Source organism: Mobula hypostoma, chromosome 1 (assembly GCF_963921235.1).
Source record: "Mobula hypostoma chromosome 1, sMobHyp1.1, whole genome shotgun sequence".
NCBI lineage: Eukaryota > Metazoa > Chordata > Chondrichthyes > Myliobatiformes > Myliobatidae > Mobula > Mobula hypostoma.
The window spans coordinates 81154276-81167082 of NC_086097.1; the positions used below are offsets into that span (position 1 = coordinate 81154276).

The window sequence follows — 12807 nt, forward strand, 5'->3', positions numbered from 1 at the left end:
CTTTTTTGTACTATTTATTTGTTTTTTTAATACTGATTTCTGTAACTTAGTAATTTTTATGTATTGCACTGTACTGCTGCTACAAAACAACAAATTTCACAACCTGATTCTGATTATGATTCTGGAATTTCAAATTATGGACCTCACTGGGATACTCTATTCAAAGTAATTGCTTGCTAACAACAGTCCAAGAATCTGCGACAACAGTTTGTAATTAATGTGAATAATATGTTAAATGCCTGAAAGAATTTTCAATGGGAGACCATGCTACAAATAGCCAGCAGATATCTGAGCAGAAGAAATGTGCACTTTCTCTCTCTCTAAAGCTAGCCCACTACTGTATGAAATGCAAATGTGAACTCACAAATTATTTGGTGAGAAAAATCCTTTAATATAAAAACGAGACTTGTATATTTCCAGTTCCTTAATATTGTTATAACCAGGGGTAGTAGTGAGGATAAGCTCCCACTACCTATTAAATACTCCCAATGGTGTGCATCTCAAATAACCTCTGACAACTAAGTCAAACTCCTGGCTTTCATGTGTAGCTTAGCTACTCAGTCCAGCGGAACTGTTTCTACTGACGAGAGAAGGGGTAAAGGAGGGTTCCGGGTGACTTAAAACCAGTCACTTTGTGCAGATGGAACTTGTCAGCCATGGTCAGCAGCTTACCTAGGAGAAAGAAAACTCTAGTCTCAGACCTCTGTTGCCTTGTGGCTATACCCACTCATGGGGATGGCTTTGGGAGTAAACCCTGATGAAAAATCTACAGCTAGAGTCCGCTTTTTTTTTGAAAATCAAAAGAAAACTGCCAATGCTGTTTAACTGAAATAAAAAAAACAGAAAATGCTGGCAAAGCTCAGCAGACAAGACAGCATCTAAAATATTGACTAGTTCTCTTTCCATTAGTGTCACTCACCTCGTGAGTTTGACCAGCATTTTTTGCTTATATTCCAGATTCCATTTTTCTTTTGTTTAGATTTCAGTTTTTTTCAATGACATCCAGCCAATTGACAATGCAAATAATCACAAGTAAAATATTCCCATGGCTACAAATGACCTGGTATAATTTTACAGGGTCTAGGCTGAGGAAATACAGTCTTACCTCAACACACAGTCATAAGAGCGAAACTCAGTTGGAGCATTTCATCTTTCAGAGCTGGGCTGTCAAATCCTAGTGGAAACAAAAAAACAACATGAAACTCTATTCCATATGTCCAAGGACACTGTTACTTAGTTACTGGCAACATAAAAAGGGCTTGTGCTCACTTGTAACTTTTCCTATAAAAAACATGTTTACAACAATGACTCAGATGTTAACTGACTTAAAGGAAAAAATTTTAAGTCTGATGGTGCTCAACACAGAGTGAAGAATGACCAGGTAAATTACCTGAGTAATAGGCCCAGGCATGGGGAGTGAGGGCAGATCTTCAAAAAGGCTTCAGTAAGAAACCAAAGGTGAGGACAGGTAAGGTTTTATTTTGCTGTTGATCCTTAATACTTGATTCAGTGGAGACAGGGTGGTAGATAGGACAGTGGAACACTTCTCCTGCAAGGTGTGGGAAGTCAAGGCATCTCATGGACTCCCTGATGTCTACATCTGTAGGAAGTGCACCCGAGTGCAGCTCCCAACAGACAAGGTAAAACCTGGAAAGCTGAGTTCAGGTGTTCTGAATTCAGGTTTCCTATAAAAAACATGTTTTTTTATAGGAAAAGTTAACAGTCTTTTAAGTTAACAGCTGAATTCAGGTTTCCTATAAAAAACATGTTTTTTATAGGAAAAGTTAACAGTCTTTTCCCATGATTGGAAAGTCCAACACCAGGAGGCACAGATTTAGGGTGAAAGGGGAAAAGAGTTAGAAGGGACCTAAGGGACAACTTTATCCAGGCAGAAGGTGGTGAGAATATGGATTGAGATGCCAGATGAAGTGGTTGATGTAGGTACAATAGTATCATTTAAAAAAAAACACTGGGAAATTATGTCGGGGCAGGGCTTAGTGATGTGACCAAGCACAAGCAATTGGGACTAGGTGGTTGGGCACCTGGTCAACAGGGACTCTTTAGGCTGACTGGATTGGACTGTATCATGCAGTATTGCTCTACAACTCTAAATAGGCAGAAGAATCAAAATTATTTGGCTGGCTCGTTTTGCAAACTCCTATTCATCAGCCAATTAAAATCATCAGATTATATTACAATATTATCTTTATTAACCATGAGCCATCAAATGCCAAGGTTTAAGATGACAGCAAATGCAAATTGAGTAAGTAAAGTGAAGCTTTGTTCAAGGTAGCAAAAGTTTATCATCTTTTGCCATTGCTGAACTTCGGCTCATGGTCCAGTGAGAACTAACTAACTAATTTAGTCACCAGCTTCCAAATCTATGAAATGCAAAGCACAAAGAATCCAATTTTCTAGTAATAGGGACTATTTGTCTAGACTGTATCAATAAGCCAAGCCATCTGATTAGCCTCTTAATTAATGCAGGCAAGAATATTGCACATAGCCCATGAACAGCTGAATTATTTCAGGTTCCCACAATGGCAATTATGCTTCTTTGAAATCTATGGTAGACAGTTGTCTTTAGCACTTTCAACTCTGTTCTGTGAGAGCTACTGTCAAAAACAGCTTAGCATATGGGAATCAAGTCAATATTCTTAATACTAGACCTAGGTGATGTCCACTAAGAATGTGCTTACTTAATCCAGTTCACCAAATAATGCTGTTTGGCAAAAAAAGATTGCATCAGAGTACTTCATCAGCAACAAGTCTGAGCCTAACACTCTTCCTCCCAGTTAATTTTCATTCCTGGCAACATCCATCCACCTTGCAACTTGAGCTGGATGAGGCACAAGAGGCTATTCCACTGAACAAAACAACAAAGCAAAATTTGATGGACACAGATTTTAAAATTATGCAATTCTAACTTGCACAGAGATATAGCGTAACTGCTGATTCAGCAAGATTTTGATTAATTGGAGGCTGATCAAACCCTGTTAATTTATTTTGCACACTAAGAATACTTGCATCTACTTATGAGCAGCAAACCATAGGCAGGAGCAAGGTAGAAGACACATTGGGACAGATGGTTGAAGTGTGTGCATTTTAAAGGGGATGGGGGGGCAGGTGCACTCTCAATCAGGGACAATATCACAGTTGCACTCAGTTGGGACATAACAGAGGGCTCCATCCACAGAGAGATGCAATCACTCTGGTGCAATTATGCTACAGATATCTCGATAGTCACATGGTCCTGGAGGATCACTGTTTCGTTTTTACTGTGTACTGTACCAGCAGTTATGGTTGAAATGACAATAAAGGCGACTTGACTTGACTTGACTCGACTTAACAATGAGTAACAAATATCCAGGTAGATTAGGGGAAGGTGTGAAAAGTAACAGGATTTTTGTCATGGGTGACTTCAATTTCCCTAATATAGACTGGGATCTCCTTTCTGTAAAGAAGTTTAGACAGAGCAGAAATAGATAGGTGAAGAACAGTATATAGATAGTCCAACCAGAGAAGGGGCTAATACTGCACCTGGTGTTCATGAGCCTTGCCATTGAGCTTTCATTGGGAGAACAGTTCAGGAACAGTAATCACAAATCCTTAAGTTTTAAGATAGTGAGAGTTAAAAATGAATATGGGCCTGGCAGGAAAATATTAAATTGGAGCAGGGCAAATTACAAGAGTATTGTAACCTGGGAGAGTTAATTGGAACAACCATTTTGGGGGCAAGTCCACATCTGATATGAAGAGCATTTAAAGACCAACTATGGGAGTTCCCAACCTAGGGTCCAGATACCCCTTGCTTGATGGTATTGGTCCATGGCATAAAAAAGGTTGGGAACCCTGAACAACAGAGTACAAAACAGATATGTTCTAGTAAGAATAAAGGACAAGGATGGCAAGTTAAGCGAACTTCAGATGTCGAGAGAGGTGATGAATTCAGTCAAGTAAATGGAAGCATAAGTATATTAGGAAAACCATGAGAGCACAGAATTAAAGACAATCCCAAGGCATTCAGAATGGTTAGGACCCCCCCCCCCCCACCAAAGGATAAAGGATGAATAATATGCCTGGAGGCAGAGGATTAGAGTGAGGACCTAAATGAGTACTTTGCATCAGTATTTACCAAGGAAAAGACATGGAGACTAGGAACATCAACGTGAAGCATCGTACTTTGCTTGGGCATTTCTGGATAAAGGAGGAGGTAGCGAAGCAGGAAAGTCCCGATGAAGGGTCTCAGCCCGAAACATCAACTGTTTACTCTTTTCCATAGATGTTGCCTGCCCTCTGAGTTCCTTCAGTATTTTGTGTGTGTTGCTTGGATTTCCAGCATCCGCAGATTTTCTCGTTTGTAAAGAATGGGGGTATGTTGGATCTCTTAAAGAACACGAAGGTGGATAGTGGTCAATAGAACTTATTCTGGCTAGAGGTCTGTGGTGCTCCACCTGGATCCAGTCTGGGACTTCTGCTGTTTGTTACATATATATATACACACACACACACACATATATATACACATATATATACACATGTATATGCATATATACACACACACACACACACACATATATATATATATATATATATATATGCAAGACATGGAAGGGTTGGTTAGTAAGTTTGCAGACAATGCAAAAATTGGTAGCATTGTAGCTAGTCAGAAAACTGGCAAAGAATACAGTGCGATATAGATCATTTGTAGACATGAGCAAAGAAGTGGTAGTTGGCGTTTAACCCATCCAAATGTGAGGTGTTGCATTTTGGGAGAACAAATATAAAGAGACAGTACACTGTTGATGGCAAGTGGGATCTTGGAGATCCATTGTTCCCTAAAAGTGACTACGTAGGTTGGTAATGGTAAAGAAGGCATATGATATGCTTGCCTTTATTAGTCATGGAACTGAATTCAAGAGTCCGGAAGCTAAGTTGCACCTTCATACAACTCTAGTTGGGCTGCATGTGGAGCATTGCATTCAGTTCCCCATTATAAGATGTCAAGGCTTTGGAGAGGGTACACACAAGGTTTACCAGAGTGCTATCAGGAATAAACGGCATGTGGTATTACGGGATGCTAGACAAACCTTTGCTGTTTTTTTCTAGAGCAGCAGAGGCTGAGGGGATTTCTGATTTAAGTTTATAAGATTATGAGAGGCATAGATAGTGTAGAGTTTCTTTTTCCCCAGGTTTGAAATGCCAAATAGCAGAAGGCATGCATTTAAGGTGGGGGGCGGGGACAAGTTCAAAGATGATGTGTTGGCAAGTTATTTTTTAAACACAGGGAGTAGTTGCTGCCTGATTGGAGGTAGAGACAAATATGGTAGGGGCAATCCAGAGGCTCTCAAACAGGCACGTGAATGTGCAGGAAATAGAAGGATATACACATATGCACATGTCATTCCTAATTTGATCAGTTCAGGAAACATTATGGTCTGAATGGTTGACTGTTCCATGCTGTGCTCTACTGCTACTTAAAAACACTTTTATACTGCTACTTTCTACTGTCACAACATATGAACGACTCAATTAGGCCATTCAATTACTTAAATCCATTAATCTAGTTTTGACATTTTCTATCAATTCTCAATGGTTTTTAACTTTAATCTTCAAGTTGTATCCCATTATCCTGTACAGCACTATCAGAAGAAATAATTTTGCTTTACCCTTTCAAATCTTTTGAGTGTTTTAAATATCTTAAATGTAATCACTCCTTAGTCGGCTATTCAGTTAAATATATCAAATGGATTACTCTGGTAATCCAAACTAGTTCAACAGAAAGAAAATATCCGCACTGAAACCTAACCTTTCACTCAAGTATTTCAAAAAGACAACTAAGCTGCTGCTTGCAATGCCAAAGAGTCGACAGTGGATTTGATGACTGACTCCATTGTCAAGAATTGGTCTCAATGACTCTTGTATTAACTAAACTTTGAATCAAGATTGCATTACACACACACTCCTCAGCTTCCAGCCCATTTTTTCTAAGCCTTCTGTTCTTCAGTTATACATAAAGGCACAATCCATATCACATACTTCTGACCTTGGTGAAACACAGCCTTATTCTTTTTTGATCCTGCAATGGCTGTGATGAATTTAGTTTCACAATTTTTTTAGTTTATTTGGTAACTCAGCAAACATCTTACACCATTAAGCTGGGGAACAGACAATTTTTGATAATTGGCAAAGAAATTCTTGAAGAGTTTCCCCTTTTGACTAAAAACACAGGGTAATATAAATAGAAAAAGCGTAAGTCAGTTAGGTCGTCTAATAGAAACAATGTGAGTAAGCCTCAACTAGATTCAGGCTTCAGAATGTGGAAGGCCAGTGAGGACTTGATTATCTAGAAATACATTCCCAGTTGGTCGCACTAAGATATAAACCAAATACAATGTGTTATTCCAAAATTCATTAAATTCTGTACAGAATTTCAGAGGTCAGTATAACGCACTGATACTTCTTTGTTTTGTATTTAACACTGCCAACAAAGGGTGAATTTCAAGGCAATTTTCTTTATATCAAGTAATACGCATCTGAATAAGGGATGGACAGGTTGTTTATTACTTAAATTAAGACAAGCTGTGATTTAAGTTTTGAAAGTGATTGCCCAGTAGCTTCACCCATTACGAAATAAAGTGGTTTCACAAGATCACATCTTTCTCAAATAAAGCGTTTCCACATCCAAAACAACTGAGGGAACTTACAGTATATGATATTCAACAACATACAGTAAATGAGAATTGCAATATTCACTTTGTACATCAAAGGAAAGCATGTTTATCCTGGATTATAGCATCAGTCAGTAGGTAACAGCCCCTACATTGACTCCAGTTTGTATGTAGCATGATCAAAAAAAGGAACAACTGGTATTGCCTAATCCAAGAAGGAATTTAATGGTGATGCAGTGCCACTGACAGACATCAAAATGGCAAATATCACCAGGTAAACCAGATTTCAAAGTACTCACAGCAGATTTCTGAAGTTTTTCTGCAATGCCATCAATGAGGTAACTCTCCAATAACCCCTGTAATCTCTTTACATCTAGTCAGATTTTAGATAAATTATAGCATTTGTGAACACAAGCCAAATGATAAAGAGCAGCACAATAGTGGTGTACTTTGAAGGGGTAAGGGCACAGAAAATGTGACACAAATTATTATGATGATGCCACTTTATGCTCCGGGTTACGAGAATTTTGATAAACCACTAAAAGCTTTGATTTAACATTGTTTAGTAGCATTTCCAGGACATGTGTAAAGGAGAACAGAATATTTGTAACTACAGATCTGATAATGCAGCATATAAAAACAGATTAAAATAAATAACACAATAACTTAAAAAAAGAAACACAATATAAATATAAGAGACAGCTTATATACATCGATTGAATGTGTGTACATGAAGTGACACTAGGTGCAGCAGTGTCTGTATGTAAGATGACTGACAGGAAGTGATAAAGTAGTGGTTGTCGACGGTATGATCAGCTGGGTTAGTGGGTGGAGGTGCTGATTCATCTTACTGTTCAGGGAAAGTATTGGTCCTGGTGTAGATGCGCCATAGCCTTCTCCCTGAGGAAAGTGCCTCAAACAGGCCATGATGTACCGTGTATTTTTCCCCAGGCTACAAAATTTACTTTCAAGTTCTTGATGAATTAAGACCATAAGACAAAGGAGCAGAAGTCAGCCATTCGGCCCATCGAATCTGCTGCGCCATTTTATCATGAGCTGATCCATTCTCCCATTTAGTCCCACTCCCCCACCTTCTTACCATAACCCTTGATGCCCTGGCTACTCAGATACCTATCAATCTCTGCCTTAAATACACCCAATGACTTGGCCTCCACTGCTCCCGTGGCAACAAATTCCATAGATTCACCACCCTCTGACTAAAAAAATTTCTTCGCATTTCTGTGCTGAATGGGCGCTCTTCAATCCTTAAGTCATGCCCTCTCGTACTAGACTCCCCCATCATGGGAAACAACTTTGCCACATCCACTTTGTCCACGCCGTTCAACATTCGAAATGTTTCTATGAGGTCTCCCCTCATTCTTCTAAACTCCAAGGAATACAGTCCAAGAGCAGACAAACGTTCCTCATATGTTAACCCTCTCATTCCCAGAATCATTCTAGTGAATCTTCTCTGTACCCTCTCCAACGTCAGCACATCCTTTCTTAAATAAGGAGACCAAAACTGCCCACAGTACTCCAAGTGAGGTCTCGCCAGCGCCTTATAGAGCCTCAACATCAAATCCCTGCTCCTATACTCTATTCCTCTAGAAATGAATGCCAACATTGCATTCGCCTTCTTCACTACCGACTCAACCTGGAGGTTAACCTTAAGGGTATCCTGTACGAGGACTCTCAAGTACCGTTGCATCTCAGAACTTTGAATTCTTTCCCCATTTAAATAGTAGTCTGCCCGGTTATTTCTTCTGCCAAAGTGCATAACCATACACTTTCCAACATTGTATTTCATTTGCCACTTCTTTGCCCATTCTTCCAATCTATCCAAGTCTCTCTGCAGACTCTCCGTTTCCTCAGCACTACCAGCTCCTCCACCTATCTTTGTATCATGAGCAAACTTAGCCACAAATTCATCTATTCCATAATCCAAATCGTTGATGTACAATGTAAAAAGAAGCGGCCCCAACATGGACCCCTGTGGAACACCACTGGTAACCGGCAGCCAACCAGAATAGGATCCCTTTATTCCCACTCTCTGTTTCCTGCCAATCAGCCAAGGCTCCATCCACGTATGTAACTTACCCGTAATTCCATGGGTTCTTATCTTGTTAAGCAGCCTCATGTGTGGCATCTTGTCAAAGGCCTTCTGAAAATCCAAATATACAACATCCACTGTATCTCCCTTGTCTAGCCTACTGGTAATTTCCTCAAAAAATTGTAATAGGTTTGTCAGGCAGGATTTTCCTTTAAGGAATCCATGCTGAGTTCTGCCTATCTTGTCATATGCCTCCAGGTACTCTGTAACCTTATCCTTGACAATTGACTCCAACAACTTCCCAACCACCGATGTCAAGCTAACAGGTCTATAATTTCCTTTTTGCTTCCTTGCCCCTTTCTTAAATAGCGGAGTGACATTTGCAATCTTCCAGACCTCTGGAACCATTGTTCCTATCTCATCTTTGTTACCCCATACATCCACCTATGAATTGCAGGATGCTTGGTAAATTGAATCATTCCAATTTTTGTAACCATAGCTTTTCACAATACCTGTACAAGACTGCATAAGAATGTTTTAATTCACCTTTCCCAAATATGTCTTGCAAATAAAATACCCAACACCAAAACTGCTGTGTTTTCTTACGTTACAACTCTGCAGACCTATTGACCCAGTTGTGATATTAGCATCAGTTGCACATACCATTGTGCCTTATCCTATTTTCAATATTTTATCATACTTACCTATTAACTATCATGCTTGTGTTTATTTCACTTCAATAATGGTCACTCTAATCTTGTTTGAAGGTGACCAACTGTCTAAAGGTAAACTTCTAACAGCAAATGTGAATATCCAAGATTAAAACTACCTGCTCCTCACAATGGCCGATTCATGACAAGTTCTACTGCTGGACAGAATACAACTTACACAGACATCCAACCTCTCCCGGAAGTTCTGGGAGTCTCCCACATATTAATAGTGGCTCCCTGATGCCCACAAATTATATACAATGTCCCTGAAATCAATTTTTTTTGAGAGCGAGCGAGAGAGCAAAAGAGAGAGAGACAGAGAGAGAGCGCGAGCGCACGTGCACGCCATGGTAGAGTGTTCCAAAAAAAGAAAATATAACACGTACGTCACCCCAGACTACACTAATGTGTACCCCTGCCTAATAGGGGTCAAAAATAATGACAGTGTTGCTCGCTGCTCTGTTTGCAACAGTGACTTTTCTATTGCCCATGATGGGTTAAGACTGTAAAGGACATGTTGAGGTGAGTTTAACAGGTGTCATTCGTTCATTAGCATAGCGGACGTTATTTAAACAAGCTGGCTAGCTGCTAAGGAGCTAGTCTATTGCTGACATCTCACCTCTCCCGGAAGTTCCGGGAGTCTCCTACAAATAGATGGTGCTACCTCCCTGAAATGAGTTTTTGCAGGGTGGGATGACTGCTTACATATATTGTGTTCTGTTACAAAGAAACAAACCACAATGCACAGACAAACATAGAAATGCCCCTGATTGCGCAGGTTCATCTACATAGAACATAGAACATAGAATAGTACAGCACAGTACAGGCCCTTCGGCCCACAATGTTGTGCCGACCCTCAAACCCTGCCTCCCATATAACCCCCGCCTTAGATTCCTCCATATACCTGTCTAGTAGTCTCTTAAACTTCACTAGTGTATCTGCCTCCACCACTGACTCAGGCAGTGCATTCCACGCACCAACCACTCTCTGAGTAAAAAACCTTCCTCTAATATCCCCTTTGAACTTCCCACCCCTTACCTTAAAGCCATGTCCTCTTGTATTGAGCAGTGGTGTCCTGGGGAAGAGGCGCTGGCTATCCACTCTATCTATTCCTCTTATTATCTTGTACACGTCTATCATGTCTCCTCTCATCCTCCTTCTCTCCAAAGAGTAAAGCCCTAGCTCCCTTAATCTCTGATCATAATGCATACTTTCTAAACCAGGCAGCATCCTGGTAAATCTCCTCTGTACCCTTTCCAGTGCTTCCACATCCTTCCTATAGTGAGGTGACCAGAACTGGACACAATACTCCAAGTGTGGCCTAACCAGAGTTTTATAGAGCTGCATCATTACATCGCGACTCTTAAACTCTATCCTTCGACTTATGAAAGCTAACACCCCATAAGCTTTCTTAACTACCCCATCCACCTGTGAGGCAACTTTCAGGGATCTGTGGACATGTACCCCGAGATCCCTCTGCTCCTCCACACTACCAAGTACCCTGCCATTTACTTTGTACTCTGCCTTGGAGTTTGTCCTTCCAAAGTGTACCACCTCACACTTCTCCGGGTTGAACTCCATCTGCCACTTCTCAGCCCACTTCTGCATCCTATCAATGTCTCTCTGCAATCTTTGACAATCCTCTACACTATCAACAACACTACCAACCTTTGTGTCATCTGCAAACTTGCCAACCCACCCTTCTACCCCCACATCCAGGTCGTTAATAAAAATCACGAAAAGTAGAGGTCCCAGAACAGATCCTTGTGGGACACCACTAGTCACAATCCTCCAATCTGAATGTACTCCCTCCACCACCCACCCTCTGCCTTCTGCAGGCAAGCCAATTCTGAATCCACAAGTGTAAGCATATAAAGAAATTCTATTTCATACCCTTGTAAAACTTCTCAAACAATAAAATGTTGCAGCAAGATCTCTTTCAATATTAACTGACAGTCATCCAGGGAAATGCTTTCTGAAGGTGTTGATTCTATTAAATAATTACAAGTGAATTATTTTGAGACAAGTGTGTGACAGGGAATGATATTTTCATTTTGTTTTTAAATTGTGAATTGGGCTTCGAATTACTGAACTGCCAGTTTAACAACCAGACCCATTGAAAATCTGCGTTGCATTCAGCAAGAGAACAATACAGAAAAAATGGTAACAGTATGAGAATACAATCAGTGCCAGACAAATGAGGAGTGGGCATGGGCCGATCCCATTTTGCATTTTCTTAAAGCATGCAACTACTAATGCTGTAAGACAGCACCATCACCACAACAACAGCAGTTCACAAAGCTAGGAAAAGGTGAAGCAATAAAGAACTAGATTATGAAGACACACAGTCCTCTTTTATTGTCATTTAGTAATGCATGCATTAAGAAATGATACAATATTTCCTCCGGTGTGATATCACAAAACACAGGACAGACCAAGACTGAAAAAAAACTAACAAAACCACATAATTATAACATATAGTTACAACAGTGCAACAATACCATAACTTGATGAAGAAGTCCAGGAGCACAGTAAAAGTTCAAAGTCTCTCAAATGTCCCACATCTCACACAGACGGGAGAAGGAAGAACTCTTCCTGCCATGCCGACCACAGTCCGACTCTGAGTCATCCAAAAACTTAGAGCTCTGATCAGCTCTCTGACACCGAGTACTGAGCGCCATCTCTGTCCAAACGATTCAACCTCAATCTCGGTCGCCAACAGCAGGCAAAGCCAGGGATTTTGGGGCCTACCCTCCAAAAGATTCACGACCATGCAGTAACAACAGCAGCGAACGAGCGTTTCAGAAATTTCTCCAGATGTTCCTCTGTTCTTTCACGTCCCCCTCCATCAAATCAGAATTGTCCACGGCCCCTATTTAATGGATACGATATCATTTTTCACCGGAGGGCTGTGCACTCTCTCTCTCCTCCCGGCCTTTTAGGGTGACATATAGCAATCCACAGCACTTAAATTAACATCCAAAGTGAGCCTCTGATGCTGTTTCACATGGTAGACTGCAATATAAAGTTAGATTGCTTAGGATGCAGGGATAGCTGGCTAATTTGATGCACAATTGGCATAGGGAGTGGTGGGAGATGGTAGAAGGCTCTTTTTCAGACTGGAGACCCTTGACAAGTGGCGTTTCCCAGAGTTTAGAGCCTGGCTCATGGCTATTCGTCATGTATATCAATGATCTGGATAAGAATATACAAGGCATATTTAGTGAGTTTGCAAATCACATTAAAATAGGAGGAGTTGTAGATAGTGGAGATGGTTATCAAGAATTACAGAGGGCCCTTTTCTGTAAACGGGCCACAGAATGTCAAATGGATTTTAATTCGGCTAGGTGCCATGTGTTGGCAATTTGATTGGACA

General features: G+C 40.5%; 1 protein-coding gene across 11 annotated transcripts in view; it reads right to left on the bottom strand.

Annotated features, from left to right (window-relative positions):
- Window positions 1–12807, bottom strand: part of LOC134348361 (alpha-(1,6)-fucosyltransferase) — an 877712-nt gene that overhangs the window by 320648 nt on the left and 544257 nt on the right. For all 11 annotated transcript variants that reach the window (XM_063051654.1, XM_063051603.1, XM_063051613.1 and 8 more), the window contains one exon: window positions 1106–1174. The gene's annotated coding sequence lies outside the window, so the exon portion shown is untranslated. The remainder of the gene's footprint in view (window positions 1–1105; window positions 1175–12807) is intronic.